Raw genomic sequence first — 18,747 nt, 5'->3', positions numbered from 1 at the left:
TTGACCTCTTCACCTCCAAAAAAATTGGTGATTGAATTAATTGACATTGAAATGACATCGATATCAAAACATTGATATCACAGGCCTCTTCAAATTGCAATTGGATGCAAATTGACAATTTTAGAAATTTGGCTGTCACAGGGACTTTGAAGAATTGACGTCACAGGGATGGTGCCTACAATCTGAGAAAGTTTCAGAATGATCGGCTGAGCAGTTTAGGTTATAGGCGAGCTTACAGACAAACAAATTAACCGAACCAAACAACATACTTAGCAAAAAAAAAAAAAAATTTTTGGCCAAGTATCAATTAAGATGTCTTACAAAGAACGATACTTGCAAAATCCAAATAAGCAACAGTTGCCATGGAAACAGCAATTTGGTAATTTCGAAAAATTTACCTATCAAGTGTTTTACATGACTGAATGTTATGCAAAAATAATTTGGTTGATACATTTTCTAAATGCGGTCAGTCCTTTACTTGTTATGGATAGCTTTGACCCTGACCTTTACACTAAATATGACCAAATTTTACTCACACAAACTACACATACGTACAAATAAGTTGCATATGTTTCAATTTGACATATTCAATGTACAAATACGCTGCATAAGTTTCAATTTGACATATTCATAAATATGTCACTAATTTCATTTTCAGCTCATCTGCAATGAAGTCGAGAAGTGCTGTTAAAGCCACAGCGATGTCCTTCAGTAAGTCTTTCTGGCAGGGTCCATTAACATTTCTATGGGCAAAGCCGTCTAGAACAGTGTTTGTCCGTCCATATGTATGTATGTATGTATGTATGTATTTATGTCCCCTCAAACGTATACCAATCAGAGCTGAGGAACTGGTCACATGACAGGGTGATGCGATTGCATCTGACGTCATTACGGCGGTACGGCGGCTGACTCTGCACAACGCCATTTTCATTCCAATTTCGTTCAGTCAAAACATATCGTCGAACCTGTCATATATCACAATCTGCATGCTCTGCCTCAACGTTTTTCATTCAGTGTGAAACAAAAACAAACCGATTGTTAAAATGACCATCAAATATCAAAAGCATAGGTGTTACGGGTCTTCTAACGACCCAGTACATATAGGCCTTCGGCTTCATGCCTTCATGGCTCACCTTCAGGCCCCTTCGGACAACGTAGCCCAGGTTTCTTAATACAGTGGTATTGTTTTCGTAATAATAATCATGGGGTTGATACTAATAATATAGTAAACATAATCGTAACACTGCAATGTTACATGCTCCTCCCCAACCCCTGGTCATGGTGTACCTCCGAGCCCCGAGAGGAGTCACGGCAGAAAAATGTGTTATTCTGTATGTCAAAGATCAATGGTGAAGCCACACCAATTGTTACCAACAAACAAATATTGTATTAAGATCACACAAGAATAACAGTACAACAACAATAGTAATCAATTGTACAACCACTATATATTTCCTATGATGGTACCATCAGGTTCGTACAATATAACTCACTGTGCTCCAAGTGAGCGAAAAGAAGAACATTCCCCAATGTCTCTATTCCGGCATCAAGCCCAAGTCGATCCGCTCCAGCGATCGTCAGAACGATGTCCAATCGAGGCCAGAACCCCGTTCGGATGACAGTCACAGTCACGCGGCCAAAGCTGCGCAAAGGTGCCCTCAAGGCGACGGGGAAATCCAAAGGCGCTCTCCAGGCGACTGGTAAATCACACCCTCGGGTATGGACGTTTCACGGCTCCAAACCGGCGAACCGCAGATTTACCTTCAAAATCCACGTTACACACACACACACACCAGATAAACGTCTGGATGCGGTGAAAATGGTTGAAGCGAAACGAAAAACCTTGCGCAATGCGCAAAGCGCGCGAGTCAAAATGGTCGACGGCCCGTTCTCGAGGCGTAACAGCACGACGATGATTCTCCTCGGAATCAACCGCCAAAACCTGACACGCAGGTTGATCTGTCACAGTGTAACAACTCTATCGCAAGAATCCCTTTCCCGGGAAACCCGAAGTTCGCTAGTGACCTCCGTTCGTCAACGTTTGCTCCAGACCTCGAAGCAGCTAGGCTTCTTCCCCGCCTCACTCGCTCCGCCTTCTCCTCTTCTCTTCCTCTTCGTCGTCGTTCGGTTCCGGTTTCATTTAAAACATTCACTTTTTTACCTTTTGAAAATAGTAATATCTATTTCCCTTAAACGACAACAATAATAGTACATGGAATCAAAAATGTTTACAGTGGATGAAAACCCCAACAACGGAAGTGACGAATCCATAACATGCAATCCCTTTGTCATTATTTAGATTGAAGCGGTGTATGGTCGGTTGATTGTTGACTCGAAACATAGAATAAACTAATATCGGGATTAGCCGGTATCGTGAATGTGTCTCGTGGTGAAAAGAGTCCTTAAGTTTTGCAGTTTTGTTATTAGTTTATTTTAATTCATATTTAAATTTAGCAAACGAGGGAGTTCCAATGCTTCAATACTCCAATAGGGATTAATAATGACTGTCCAGACACCTTGAGCTCCCTGTATCACATGGTTCGGTGCTGAGGTTCTGCCTCTGAGGCCTACGTGGTTCTGCAGTGACCGATGCTCAGATGGTCTCGGTGCTGGCGAGGTACACCCTCCCTCCCATGCCAGCATGGACTGCATGCCCCTGTTCGTGGATGTGGCGGTTTTTGTGATGTTTGGGTTCATGACCTTTCGGGCTGATCTTGCAGGTTTTTGGCGGTGGGTTTCATCGGCGGGGTTTTGAGCAAGGATTATGATCGAAGAATGCCTGGAAACCTGCGAGTCGTGAGTGGCGCCATATTCTTGGCTCTGCATTTTGCCTTCATGCCTGTGCTGTCCTTGGGCTGCTGGCTAGATGGGAACTGCCCTGGATTTCGACGGATTCGGCTCCTGGCTGCACACCTGGCTCTCTGTTGTGCACCTGGCTCTTAGTTGTGCACCTGGCTCTCAGTTGCGCACCTGGCTCTCAGTTGCGCACCTGGCTGTCAGTTGCGCACATGGCTGTCAGTTGCGCACATGGCTGTCAGTTGCGCACATGGCTCTCCGTTGCGCACCTGGCTCTCCGTTCATCTCCCTCTGCTCATGACTTGATCTGCTCACCATCGGGCCCACCACCGTGCTCGTTCCTGCGCCCCTCTGCCTGCTGCTTGGTCTGCGTATGGACCTTGGTGTTCTCTGCGATGTGTGCATGGGACTTCTCCATGTTTTTCTGCGCAAACGCTGTAGATATTGCCGAGGTTGTGCGATGGAGGTAGGGGAGGCGGTCAATGTCGCAGCCTCCATGGCTTCTTCGGTCTGGTTGAACTTCATGGGGAGGCTTGGTACAGCTTTTTAAAATTTATTATTGCTTGCTACACTTCATGGTGCCTTTGTTGTGCACCACTCTGGGTCTACTCTACCACAATTGATTGTTTTGATCTACTTCATTATTTTGATATTTTAAATTGCAATACTTTATATTGCCCTTCATATTTTCCTTCCTGCCTTTTTGTGTTGAAATAACTTTATATTGGTTTATGCATTTTATAACTTGCATCTTGCTGCGTCTTATATTATTATTGTATCTTATTATTGTAATCAAAATGCAGTATTTGTAATTTGACTGTAATTCAGCCTATGGCTGTGAAAGTCTTTTGGTATAAACCGATTATTTATTATTATCTCACTATAATTCACCAAATGTCCGTCTGTCCGTTCCCAGGTACCACAAAAACGGCTGAACCGATCGCAACAAAATTTTGGGTGGGCAATCCTGTGACCCCCTGGAGTAAAATAGGCTATATTGTTTTTCCAATTTTTTTCCAATTTACCAATTTTTCCAATTTTCCAGTTTTTCCAAACATGATGGAATAATATTTACCGATATGAACAGTGATGCGGCTTTATTGAAATTCTACAAATAGTTTAGATTTTGATGATTTGCGTGTGATATGATTTAACAGATGTTTACATAAATAGTTTAAAATAAAAAAAGCCTTCAATTTCCGATATTTTACCTTTCCATTTGGGACTCCCAATTGAAGCCCCGGCACTAGGGCGGGTACCATTGCTAGTAAATATAATACAGCAGTATTGTTTTCGTAATAATAATAATAGCGTTAGTACTAATAATATTGTAAATATAATAGTTTATGTAAATAAAACTGCAATCCCTTTGTCGTTATTGCAAAGTTTCTAGATTGAAGCGGTGTATGGTTGGTTTATTGTTGACTTGAAGCATAGAAGTGTCTAGTGTCTCAAAAATATGAATGAATGAATGATCGTTTTAAGGCCATTTTACCCGCTCGAGCGGGGGTTAGCCTTGCGAGCCCCATGACAATCATGGTTCCCTGTTTGAGGCAATGTTTTTAGGGCCGGATGCCCTTCCTGACGCCAACCCTTGGTCGCCTCTTACGATGCGCAGGGATACGGTGTACCTATTCTAAATCGGGGTACACACCGGGATCAGTGCAAAAAAATTAACCCTTTGAGTACGGATGACGTCCAGTGCCGCAACCCGCGAAAAAGTTTTGTGTACGGATGACGTTACCACACGTCATCAACTATACCTATAAATAGATCGTCAGTACATGCTTGCATTCCCGTACCAAAATGCCAAATTAATCCCGTACCGGGGGTATTTTTATCAAAAACAAAATCCCGTACTTAAAGGGTTAAATACTTACATTATTTGCTCTATGGTATCCCCACCCAGGCCATACTATCCTCTTCAACTAAAGTATCAAACAAGCTCAGCTACGCCGACTAATGTTAGACATGTTAGACTTTCGGTCTTGTTTTGTTTTTCCCTAGTCCTCTGAGGCAGCTCAACAGATTGTTTTTTTTTTAAACTCGGCACGATTCATGACATCGACATGCAAAAACGAATGCAGCCCTTTTTAAAATTCCATCCAGGTGGTGAGATAATTAGCTAATCAACACAAAATGTAATCTAAGTTTGTACAGTATGTCTATCACATATCATGAGATTCCATCATCGAAGTTTCTTTGTTATTTGATTATAATCTCTTAATCCTCTGAATTTAACCTCGCCATTGAATTTGATCTTAATCATTATTTCATTTTGTCTTTCAATTAAATTTTAACTTCTTAATGTTGTTAATGCCGTTCTTGCTTTGAAGAAAGGGAAGGATAGGGGGTTGGGAGTGGGGAAGGGAGGACAGAGAGTTGGAGGTGGGGCAGGGAGGGCACGGTCCTTTTTGTCCTTTTTATTCCCTTTACTCTTTTAGTCCTTTTCACCCTTTTGACATTTTGGATCCCTTTCGACTCCTTAAGACCACATAATCTCCTTAAGACGACATAGACTCTTTAAGACCCCCAATAGCCCTGAGAACCCAAAGACCCTTTAGAACCTCAAGGCCCACTTTATCACTTAATGCAGTCCGACTACCACTGCCTTCCATCGGGAGACGAGCATCGTTCCAACTGGGACTATTCATGCCTTACGAAGTCAAAGATTAACTCGTCCGAGGCATTCACAATATGAAGCTCTTTGCCAAATTTGGTGATTCTCGTTGCTATTGTTGTCCAGTTATTCTGCGGACAAACAGACAAACAAAAACAGACACGGGATCATCGCGATACTCATGTGTTTGGCTTACTGGCTGCAGCATGAGTAACAACTCTCTCAAGTCACAGATTGTTTAGAATGCCTATATCACAAGGAGTGAAAATAAAATCCATTTTCTTTAAACGATATTCACTGGATTTAGCAAGGGTAAAACCAACTAGTGTGTTCATTACCATGTGACATCACAATCGGTGGACTACCCACGGCCTCAATGGTGAGGCAAGATGTGATCTGCACCTGGCCTTGATTGATTGAATGCCAAGATAAAAATTTGGTATTTCATCATTTTGGTCTGTGGCAAAGTAAATACAAAAATAGATTTTGCATTTCTTCTTGATTTCAGTTCATCATTTAAAAAAATAAAAGCTCAGCCAACTTCAAACAGGGCATGTTTAACAAACGACAAAAAAAAAATTCAGCTTCAAATACACTTCTTTCCTGCAACAACTGCAATTTCCACTATTACCATCAACAATTTGCACAAAGGGCTGACTCGATATAAAGTGCTGTTTTTTTTAACTGAACATATGACTGATGAATATATTTTACATTTAATTTCTTACACAAATTGTAAACTCACTTACAGGTGTGTCTCATGCACACGTCAAGCCATTCCACCTTTCATATTGTCACGCACCTCAAGGTGGCAGTTTTGCAACGCAGTTTGCTAACCATTATTCAAAGGAGGAGTCAGGGATGGTTTAACATGATCATTTATTGTGATCATCCCGACCTTGTTTACATACTTTGTGGAGTAACATCCAAACATTATTTTGCATTTTTAAAAATGTTTTTATAACTTGCATTACTGATTACATAAAGGTCCCTTCGTTCACCATTGTCATGTCTGGTCGTGTGATAGATAGATATATATATATACATATATATATATACACAAAGAATTAAGTTAAGCACCCCTACACAACGAATTAAGGTAAGCACCCCCTAATATATATTCTTTGTGTATATGTATACATTGGCATATATTCTAAGGTATGTGAGATCAAATAATGATTGGTATGACATTAGCAATTATCCATTGATGAAATTGAGTGATCAAAGTGGAAAAAAGTGATTGGTTGAGTCAGTGATCCGATCACGTGGGTCCTACACACGTTATTGACGCAAAGATCGCTAGAGGTCTTCTCAGAACAATGACTGTACGTTAGAAAACATAAACGTCATCCACACTGTCCGTGATGGACCTATAGCTCCATACTTAAATTGAGGTGAAAATATGCCTAAAATTCCCAAAAAATTTCACCTTAAATTATTCAGAATAAAATATTGAAAACGGCATGATTGTTATGTTTTTATGTGACCATAATATCACTTCTCCAGAAAATATAGCAATATCATGGGTATATTACACTGTTTTGACGACAACAAACTTGTAATGTGCGAGGTTGTAAAAAAACGGGGGGGGGTGCTTAACTTAATTCTTTGTGTATATATATATATATATATATATATATATATATATATATATATATATATATATATATATATATATATATATATATATATATATATATATATATATATATATATATATACAGTCACGTGAAAAAGTACTATTTGATCTTCATTTCAACAATATTGATAGATAAAGGTGATATAATATAACAAATATCATGAAACATTTACATTTTGTAGTCCATTGTATCTATCTATAATTCCAGCAATCTCTGTGACCTGTGTCTGTCGCTGTGTGTCTGTGTGAATCTGTGTGTGTCTGTGACCGCTGTTTCTCGACAACCACGGGTCCGATATACTTGAAACTTGCCAGGTATATTGCTGGGGACCCGAGGATGTGCCTTTTCAAGGTTTCATATTAATCGGACAAGTAGTTAGCGAGCTATGTCCAAAAAACGATTCAACCAATCAGAGAGCAGCGAGCTATCACGTGTGCCGAACGTGGCGAACAGACTCTGCCTCGGACGGCACATTTGAGAGCGTATTCATTTATTTCACGTTGGCAAACTATGTTGGCGTTAAACTATGTTTTAAAACTAATTAAAACTAATTTGCGATTCTTTCGCTTTCCTGCGCGTTTGTGCACGCTATGGCGATTTCTTTACCAAACTCCGCAAGCCGTTCGCTTTGGACCAAACCATTTCATGTAAATAGAGGGGGGGGGGATTGTCACCGTACTCGCAAGCCGTTCGCTTTGGACCAAACCATTTCATGTAAATAGAGGGGGGGGGATTGTCACCGTACTCGCAAGCCGTTCGCTTTGGACCAAACCATTTCATGTAAATAGAGGGGGGGGGGGATATAATTTTAGATATATATATAGTACGGGCATGCCCTAGTAATTTAAATAAACATAAATGCAAATTTCGGATGTGGAAAAAGTAAGTACACCCCGACATTTATCACTACTTCAAATACCTAAAATTAGAATCAGGTGCACCAGCTCAGGTGCAAATGATTAGAACATCGTTAGAGAGGATCTTGGAGGAACATGTCTTATTTAAACCTCAGACATTTAGTTTGGTTTTGAAGGAACTGCGCTCCAACGCGAGTCAAAAGAATTGACGCGACCAAAGACGGAATTCGTCCGAGTTGCTTTATTGAAACAAAACAGCTCAGGTATTCTGACAAGCCCGTTTATCGGGCAGCAATATATATACACATTTATGTCGGGAAGTTTGCCCGGCAAAAGCTATACCGGGCATGCCCGGGTATCAAGGGCGAGCCTTGGAAAGGCGAGTCTGGACCTGCCCGGGCGTGTTTGGCTGCGGCCTGGCAAGTCGAGGCTGGGCGTGCCTGGGCGCTCTGGACGAGCACTGGAAAGGTGATAGCGGGCATGCCCGGACGCTCTGGGCGAGCGCTGGAAAGGCGATAGCGGGCATGCCCGGACGCTCTGGGCGAGCCCTGGAAAGGCGATAGCGGGCATGCCCGGACGCTCTGGGCGAGCCCTGGAAAGGCGATAGCGGGCATGCCCGGATGCTCTGGGCGAGCCCTGGAAAGGCGAGAGCGGGCATGCCCGGGAAAGACGAGACCGGGCGTGCCCGGGAGGTTCGGGCGTGCCCGGGAACAGTGAGTCCGGGCATGCCCGGGAGAGGCGCGTCTGGCCGTGTTCTGGCCGGTGCAAGGCGATTGTGTGCATCCAGCGGTAACCGCTACACACGCCCCTCCAGAATCGACCTGCACCGGCAGGGTCAATTTAAGGGGGGTCCGGATGACCCGGCCGAAGCGACCCCTGGAGGGTCGTGGGGAGGGGTCCGACGTGGTGGTGGGTGGTCGAGCGGGGGGAACTGTGGACGGGGGGCGGCCTCGCCGCGGAGGAAGGGCCAACCGTGGTGGTCGGTCGACGTCCATGTGCGCCGGTTTGAGGCGGTCCACAGAAATCCGGTCCAGCCGGCCGCCGAAGTCGACGATGAAAGACTTGTCGCCCCGTCGCAGGACCCGGAAGGGCCCGTCGTACCGCGGCCGGAGTGGCCCCCGGTGCGCGTCATGACGCACAAAGACGTACTCCGCTGTGCGAAGCGCCGGGGGGACGTAGGACTGGGGGCCACCGTGGCGGGACGTCGGCACGGGGGCAAATCGTCGGGCGGCCTCCTGGAGGTCCGAGCGCTGGCGAGCGGCGGACCAGGGACTGGTAGCGTCGGGCACGAATTCGCCCGGGACGCGGAGTGGCTGGCCGTAGACGAGCTCGGCGGCGGACGCCTGGAGGTCTTCCTTGGGGGCCGTGCGAAGGCCCAAAAGGACCCACGGCAGCCGGTCGGCCCAACCGTCGTTCTGAAGGCCGGCCATGAGTGCGGCCTTCATGGAGCGGTGAAACCGCTCGCACAACCCATTGGCTTGGGGGTGGTAGGCCGTGGTGCGGTGCAGCGTGACCCCCAACGAACGGGCGACCGCGCCCCAAAGCTCAGACGTGAACTGTGGGCCGCGGTCGGACGAGATGTCCGCTGGTGCGCCGAAGCGTGCGACCCAGGTGGCAATGAACGCCTGCGCCACGTCGGCGGTGGTGGTGGAGGTGAGGGGCACGGCCTCCGGCCACCTGGTGGTCCTGTCCACCATGGTGAGCAGGTGGGTGAACCCCCGCGAGGGGGGCAGGGGACCCACCATGTCCACGTGGACGTGGTCGAAACGCCGTTCAGGCACGGCGAAAGGTGCCAGCGGGGCCTGGGTGTGGCGGTGGACCTTGGCTCACTGGCAGGCCGTGCAGGCATTGGCCCAGTCGCGGATGTTTCGTCGAAGGCCGTGCCAGACGAAACGCGCCGACACCAGCTTCTGAGAAGCTTTCCGGCCCGGGTGAGAAAGGCCGTGGATGGAGGCGAAGATGCGGCGCTGCCAGGAAACGGGCACGATGGGGCGAGGCTGGCCCTGGGAGACGTCGCAGAGCAGGACGGTGCCCGCGAAGGGGATGTCGGCCAGGCGGAGGCCCGTGTCCGCCGCGCGGAGTGCCTGCACCGAGGCGTCGGTGGTCTGGTCGGCCGCCATGAGCGCGAAGTCCACGCCGAGGTGGACCGCGTTCGCGCTGGCCCGCGAAAGGCAGTCGGCCACGGCGTTGTCTTTGCCGGCGACGTGCTGGATGTCCGTGGTGAACTCCGACACGGCGGAGAGGTGGCGCTACGGGCCGACCACGGCTCCGTGACCTTAGCCATTGCGTAGACCAACGGCTTGTGGTCGACGAAAGCCGTGAACGGGCGGCCCTCCAGGAGGTGTCGGAAATGGCGAACGGCCAGGAATAGCCCGAGCAGCTCGCGGTCGAACGTGCTGTAGTTTAACTCGTTCGGCCGGAATTGCCGGCTGAAAAAAGCGAGTGGCTGCCAAACCCCGTCCACCCATTGCTCATGGACGGCGCCCACCGCGTAGTTGGAGGCGTCCGTAGTGAGGGCGATGGGCGCGTTGAGCACCGGGTGAGCCAGCAGCGTTGCGTCGGCGAGGGCCCGTTTGGCGCTGGCGAAGGCCGCGTCCATGGCCGCGGACCAAACAATGTCATGCTTGGCCGGCTTGCCCCGGAGGGCCTCGTAAAGGGGCCGCATGAGCTGAGCAGCGCGGGGCACGAATCGGTGATAAAAATTCACCATGCCGAGGAACTCTTGGAGGGCCTTGTTGGAACGGGGACGCGGGAACGTGGTGATGGCCTCGACTTTGGTCGGCAGCGGCACGGCCCCGGTCTTGGTGATGCGGTGGCCCAAAAAGTCAACGGTCGTCGCGCCGAAGTGGCATTTGACCGGGTTGACAATTAAGCCGTGCTCGCTGAGGCGACCGAACAGTGTTCGGAGGTGGAGGAGGTGCTCGGCGCGGGACGTGCTGGCGACGAGGATGTCATCCAGATAGACGAAAAGAAACGGCAGGTCGTGCAGCACGCCGTCCATCAAGCGCTGGAACGCCTGGGCCGCGTTCTTGAGGCCAAACGGCATCCGCAAAAATTCGAACAGGCCGAACGGCGTGATGACGGCCGTCTTCGGGACGTCGGCCGCCCGGACAGGTACCTGGTGGTAGCCCCGTATCAGGTCAATTTTCGAAAAGATGACCCGTCCCGCCAAACGGGCGGAAAAGTCCTGAATATGCGGGATCGGGTACCTGTCGGGGGTGGTAGCGTCATTGAGACGGCGGTAGTCGCCACACGGGCGCCACCCACCCCCCGGCTTTGGCACGATGTGCAGTGGCGAGGCCCACGCGCTATCGGAGCGCCGCACGATGCCGAGGTGCTCCAACGCGTCGAATTCGGCCTTCGCCACGGCGAGCTTGGCTGGGTCGAGGCGGCGGGCCCTGGCGTAGACCGGCGGGCCCGTAGTGGGTATGTGGTGCTCGATCCCGTGCCGCACCGTGACGGCCGAAAACATCGGCCGCGTGAGGGCCGGGAATTCCACGAGCAGGCGAGCGAACTTGTTCGTTGCCGGGAGGGCGCACGCCAGTTCGGTCGGCGCGGAGCTGCTCATTGTGCACGCCAGGGAGCTGAAGGTCTCGGCGTGGACAAGGCGACGTCGTTTGACGTCGACCAGCAGCCCGTGCGCGCAGAGGAAGTCGGCGCCCAGCAAAGCCACGGGGACGCTGGCGGTAACAAAAGTCCATTGAAAGCGCTGGCTGCCGAAGCAGAGGGTGACGACGCGTGGGCCGAAAGTGCGTATGGCCGAGCCATTAGCAGCGACCAAAGAGGGGCCGCAAACTGCGTCCAGCCTGTCCTGCTCGGAGGCGGGTATGACGCTCAGTTGGGCGCCGGTGTCGCACAGGAAACGCCGCCCAGACGCTTTGTCCCGAATAAACAGCAAGTTGCCCGAGTGGCCGGCGCTCATGGCTGGGAATGAACGCCGGCCCGGCCGTTTCCCGACCTGCCGAAAGTGCACGGGGGCCGGCACGTCCGAGCCTTGTGTCCGAACCTGGCGTGGTAATAACACCACGCCCGGTCAGGTGGGGGCCCCGGCCGTCGTGTCGGAAGCGGGCGGTGCGGCGTGGCAGCCGCCAGTTGCACCGGCAGTTCGGCCTCCAACCGCGCAGGGCGCTCGGGCGTCGTGGGCGTCGCCTCGGACGGCGGCGGGCTCCAGGTAACCGCGCCGATGTGCTGGCCCGCCGAGGAGATCTTATCGGCTTCCCTGGCGAGGGCGCGGGAATCCGTGATCAACGTGCCAGCCAGGGCGAGGCGTACCGGGTGAGGCAGCTGGCGAAGGAACAGCTCGCGGAACAGAAAATTCCGGAGAGTGCTCACCGAGCAACGAGAGCATATAGTCCATGCGCTCGGACGGGCGCGTGTCGCCGAGCTCGGGCAGGTCAAGCAGGCGCCGTGCGCGTGCTGCCGGTGAGAGGGCGAAAGCGTCGAGGAGGAGTGTCTTCAGCGCGTCGTATTTGTCAGCAGCCGGCGGGTGCTGGAGGAGGCTCAAGGCGCGGGCCGCGGTGGCGGAACCGAGCGCCGCCACAACATGGTGGAAGCGGGTGTCGTCCGCGGTGATGCCTCGCAGGGCGAACTGAGAGTCCGCCTGAGTGAACCAAACAGCCGCGTGAGCCTCCCAGAAGGTAGGCAGTTTAAGCGTCACTGCCGTATCCATGTCGGTAGGTCACCAATGAAGGAACTGCGCTCCAACGCGAGTCGAAAGAATTGACGCGACCAAAGACGGAATTCGTCCGAGTTGCTTTATTGAAACAAAACAGCTCAGGTATTCTGACAAGCCCGTTTATCGGGCAGCAATATATATACACATTTATGTCGGGAAGTTTGCCCGGCAAAAGCTATACCGGGCATGCCCGGGTTTCAAGGGCGAGCCTTGGAAAGGCGAGTCTGGACCTGCCCGAGCGTGTTTGGCTGCGGCCTGGCAAGTCGAGGCTGGGCGTGCCCGGGCGCTCTGGACGAGCACTGGAAAGGTGATAGCGGGCATGCCCGGACGCTCTGGGCGAGCCCTGGAAAGGCGATAGCGGGCATGCCCGGACGCTCTGGGCGAGCCCTGGAAAGGCGATAGCGGGCATGCCCGGATGCTCTGGGCGAGCCCTGGAAAGGCGAGAGCGGGCGTGCCCGGGAGGTTCGGGCGTGCCCGGGAACAGTGAGTCCGGGCATGCCCGGGAGAGGCGCGTCTGGCCGTGTTCTGGCCGGTGCAAGGCGATTGTGTGCATCCAGCGGTAACCGCTACAGTTTGCTCTTTGTTGTTGAAGTGTGCGGCGTCACCATGCCTAGATCAAAAGAGCTCTCTGAGGCCTTCAGAAAGATGGTTATAGATGCCTACGAGTCTGGGAAGGGATTTAAAAAGATCTCCAAACAATTTGAAATCAATCATTCGACTGTCCGGAAGATCATATACAAGTGGAGAAGATTCCAAACAACTGCCAACTTGTTCAGGCCAGGCCGCCCCAGCAAGTTCAGCCCGAGAGCAGACCACAAGATGCTGAAAGAAGTCTCTAAGAACCCCCAGAATGTCATCACAGAACCTTCAGGTAGCTCTTGCCACTGTTGCTGTCAAAGTGCACGAGTCTACCATTAGAAAGAGGCTGCACAAATTTGATCTACATGGGAGGTGTGCCAGGAGGAAACCTTTGCTGTCCAGAAAGAACATCAGGGCAAGACTAAAGTTTGCCAATGAACACCTAGGCAAAGACCAGCACTTCTGGAACAATCAGGCCTGCGGATTTTACGGAAACGATCGTTACCGGTAGCGTGTCGGTAATGTGATAGGTAAAACACAGAACCGAAAGTACGTTTCCCATCGCAGAGAGGCAGTGTAAGGCAAAAAGATGTATTTACCTTCACGTGTGATTTTCAGCTAACTATTTCAGGAACCTGTTCCTGTGAAGAGGAACAGGTTGAGATGGTTTGGTCATGTGCTGAGGAAGGATGAAAGTGACTGGTTGAGAAGAGTGATGGAAATTAATGTAGAAGGAAGTAGAGGATGGGGAAGACAGAGAAAGACTTGGCTAAAGATGGTGGAAGAAGAAATGCGAGCAAGGGGGTTAACAAGGAGAGATGCAGAAAATAGGGCAAAATGGAGAAGATTGTCATGGGGCCCGCAAGGCTAACCCCCGCTCTAGCAGGGAAAATGGCCTTAAAATGCATGTTGTTGTTGTTGTTGTTATTTCAGAAGTTGAGTTTTATTTCCAACAAAATTAGGCCGGCAAAGCAGATAGCATGTAGTTTCCCACATTCAGGTTCGCGATAAGACTTCCGCTTTGACGGACATGCGCATCGGTCTAAATCACAGACTTCCTTTTCAAAATGGCATCCATTGCCAAGCGAAAAAACCCCGATAATGTCGCCTTAAAAACATTACGAAAATGGTCATTCAGCGACGATTTTGAAGCGGATTGCGATGGGGAAGGCTTGGTCACATTGCTTCGCTGCAAAGTATGTGCTACTCATTACACAGACATATGGAAGGAGGCATCGCGCCGGGGCATAAGCGGTCCACCACTGACGGCGATTGTAAACGACGTGAATGGCGTGACCTATGTTCACAAGGTAAAGGGAGACACTGACAACCGAACCTACTGCAGTACATTTGGAGATGGAGAAAAAAAAAATGGAGAATCATCATATAACTTAAAATAATAATAAAACTTTATTTCATAAGGGTATACACAATCAAATTGACAGATTTGCTCTTCTCTGATAATAAACATCAACCTCAATAATGAACATGCGTTAATTACATTGCATACATGTAAATGACAGGATTTATTATTGGAGACTACATTTTTAATTTTGTATTACAAATGTTTTGCTTTACAAACTCTAAAGGAAAAAAAATCGTTTCCCATTAGGTTTGGGCACGGAACCGGAATTTTGTTTCCCATGTATTTACCTTCCCATAAACCTAAATCACGGAACCGAAAAACGGTTACCGATGAGATCTGAAATCCCCAGGCCTGACAATGTGCTCTGGACAGATGAGTCAAAGGTAGAGCTATTTGGCCACAGTACCAGAAGACATGTTTGGCAGAAACCAAAGACAGCATTTGACCACAAGAACCTGATACCAATAGTAAAGCATGGTGGTGGAAATATTATGGTTTGGGGCAGCTTTGCTGCATCAGGGCCTGGGCAGCTCACCGTCATAGAATCCACTATGAATTCTTCATTGTACCAGAGGGTGTTTGAGGATAATGCGAGGCCATCTGTCAGATGTTGAAGCTCAACCGAAGGTGGACCTTGCAACATGACAATGACCCAAAACATACCAGTACAGCCACCAAGGAATGGCTGAAAAGAAAGAAATGGAGGGTTCTGGAATGGCCAAGTCAAAGCCCGGATCTAAATCCCATCGAGATGTTGTGGGGGGATTTGAAACGAGCTGTGCATGCAAGAAACCCCTCAAACATCGCACAGCTGAAAGAATTCTGCATGGAGGAGTGGGCAAAAATTTCTCCCAGTCGATGTCAGAGACTGGTAGACAGTTATAAGAAACGCCTACTTGAGGTTGTTTCTGCCAAAGGGAGCAATACCACCTATTAGAGCCAAGGGTGTACTTACTTTTTCCACATGCGAAATTTGCATTTATGTTTATTGAAATTATACAATGGACTACAAAATGTAAATGTTTCATGATCTATATTATAATAGCCGTAGATGATTCTGTCTGTCTGTCTGTCTATCTGTTGGGTGTCTGTCCGGGGTGTGGCTTACTCGGTTTGCAGAGTAGCTCCACCCATAGCTCCACCCATTCTGGGAGTGGCTATAAACAAATATCCACCATTTTATTAACTCGCATAGCTTTGAGTCCTGTTTTGTAGGCCCGTGGTGTCTTGCTCTCCCCCAGTTTTATTTCAAATCAAATTCGATAAATCATTTCATTTTTCACAGTCGCTAACATAGTTTTAGACTCGGTTGAAAAAAAACGGGAAGAAAATCCGATGAAAGTTGCCGTTTATAGAACGAAATGAATTCTCAAAGGCCTGTAACTTCAAGGCCATTGAGTCTCTCTCACGCCTTTATCTCCAATCTAACTCACCATATGATTTCATTTTTATCGATGGTTTTACTTTTAGACTCGGTGTCAGCAATAATTGAGAACAATCCACACACGCGGGAAAATGCAGAGATATATTTTTTTAAATCGCGTCATGGTGTATCATACACCGCCCAACATGACACCGCCGGCAATGTGTCGATATATATTAAAAATTCGCTTTTGCTTTTCCGTTATGATATATTACTATTTCGTTTGATGATAGTCGTCACAAAAAACGTCAACAATGATGCCGACATATATTTCTTCGTTTTTATTTCATTCAACATATTAGCCGGAAGTAAAATATGTTTCAGGAAATTACCGAGAGATATTTCTTCGTTTTTTTTATTAGTTATGTGCGCATACACTTTAAATAGGTTTATTTGAAATCTTTAATTTTCCACAAACATTCCACACACGCGGGAAAATGCAGAGATATATTTTTTAAAATCGCGTCATGGTGTATCATACACCGCCCAACATGACACCGACGGCAATGTGTCGATATCTATTTTAAATTCGATATATCATTTCATTTTTCACAGTCGCTAACATAGTTTTAGACTCGGTTGAAAAAAAACGAGAAGAAAATCCGATGAAAGTTGCCGTTTATAGAACGAAATGAATTCTCAAATGCCTGTAACTTCAAGGCCATTGAGTCTCTCTCACGCCTTTATCTCCAATCTAACTCACCATATGATTTCATTTTTATCGATGGTTTTAGAGTCGGTGTCAGCAATAATTGAGAACATTCCACACACGCGGGAAAATGCAGATATATTTTTTAAAATCGCGTCATGGTGTATCATACACCGCCTAACATGACACCGACGGCAACGTGTCGATACATATTAAAAATTCGATATATCATTTCATTTTTCACAGTCGCTAACATAGTTTTCGACTCGGTTGAAAAAAAACGGGAAGGAAATCCAATGAAAGTTGCCGTTTATAGAACGAAATGAATTCTCAAACGCCTGTAACTTCAACTTCAAGGCCATTGAGTCTCTCTCACGCCTTTATCTCCAATCTAACTCACCATATGATTTCATTTTTATCGATGGTTTTGGACTCGGTGTCAGCAATAATTGAGAACATTCCACACACGCGGGAAAATGCAGAGATATATTTTTAAAAATCGCGTCATGGTGTATCATACACCGCCCAACATGACACCGACGGCAACGTGTCGATATATATTAAAAATTCGCTTTTGCTTTTCCGTTAAGATATATTACTTTTTCGTTTGATGACAGTCGTCACAAAAACGTCAACAATGATGCCGACATATATTTCTTCGTTTTTATTTAATTCAACATTATTAGCCGGAAGTAAAATATGTTTCAGGAAATTACCGAGAGATATTTCTTCGTTTTTTAAAATTAGTTATGTGCGAATACACTTTAAATAGGTTTATTTGAAATCTTTAATTTTCCACAATATAATTTACTTGCCATTTATCATTTGATGATTACGAGACAAATTCCTCTTGAGGATCGTGACAATTCATGCGCTGCGTGGAAACTTCTATTTCCAAAATGAATGAGACGATCGATGAAGAACGCAGACTTGAACAGGATGCAGCAAGAAAACGAATGAGACGGGCGAACGAGTCCATCGACGAACGTCAATGCAAACTTGCGGGGTCACCCGTGGGAATCCCACGGGCATGGATGTGTGTGACATTTCGACATATTGAGTTAGATGCTGCACATTCATTTTTACAAAATGGTTACTGGCAAGTCATCAGATCCAGAAATGGTGTAAAAACCACCGTTTAGAGGCCATTTTCCCCCGCAAAGCGGGGGTTGGCCTTTTCGGGGACCGTGGTAGTTGTTGTTTTTTTGTCCCCTTTTTGAAGCAATGTTTTACGGCCGGATGCCCTTCCTGACGCCAACCCTTTTTGCCGCCTTCAACGACAAACAGGGAATTACCAGTGAACTGGTACTCAATTAGCCGACCTCGGAAGGATGACAGGCTGAGTCAACCCCCCTGGCATTAATTCGGCGATCGACCGAGATTCGAACCCAGGATCCTAAGCCGGCACCCTAGCCGCTAGCCCAACACCAGAAATGGTGTCATGAACACAATTTATTTACGCACAAGCACAAAAGCAAGACGGGCCGATTTCCGATTCCGACGGGCCGACGGGCGAGACGGGCCGATTTCCGATTCCGACGGGCCGATTTGGAGCAAGAAAAAGAACGAGACGGGAGAAAAAGGAGAGAAACGAGACGGGGAAAGCCGATTGGAGAGGCGAGTGAGGCGCGATTGGAGAGGAGTGTGAGGCGCGATTGGAGAGGAGTGTGAGGCACGATTGGAGAGGAGTGTGAGGCGTGATTGGAGAGGAGTGTGAGGCACGATTGGAGAGGAGTGATTGGAGGGGAGTGTGAGGCACGATTGGAGAGGAGTGTGAGGCACGATTGGAGAGGAGTGTGAGGCGCGATTGGAGAGGAGTGTGAGGCGCGATTGGAGAGGCGTGTGAAGGATTGGAGAGGAGAGGAGTGTGAGGGATTGGAGAGGTGAGGGATTGGAAAGGAGAGGGATGTGAGGGTTTGGAGAGGAGAGGAGTGCTAGGTGGAGAGAGGAGAGTGTCAGGTGGAGACAGGAGAGTGTCAGGTGGAGACAGGAGAGTGTCAGGTGGAGAGGAGTGAGGGGTCACATATTATGTGAAATAACTAAATTCACACCATTTCTGGATCTGATGACTTGCCAGTAACCATTTTGTAAAAATGAATGTGCAGCATATAACTCAATATGTCGAAATGTCACACACATCCA

General features: G+C 48.1%; 1 protein-coding gene across 2 annotated transcripts in view; it reads right to left on the bottom strand.

Moving 5' to 3' along the window:
* The window catches only part of LOC137431633 (plasma membrane ascorbate-dependent reductase CYBRD1), a 60,885-nt gene that overhangs the window by 19,090 nt on the left and 23,048 nt on the right, over nt 1–18,747 (bottom strand). The window lies entirely within an intron of this gene.

Source organism: Myxine glutinosa, chromosome 7 (assembly GCF_964187855.1).
Source record: "Myxine glutinosa chromosome 7, kmMyxGlut1.1, whole genome shotgun sequence".
NCBI lineage: Eukaryota > Metazoa > Chordata > Myxini > Myxiniformes > Myxinidae > Myxine > Myxine glutinosa.
This window is presented reverse-complemented; position numbering and strand designations above follow the sequence as displayed.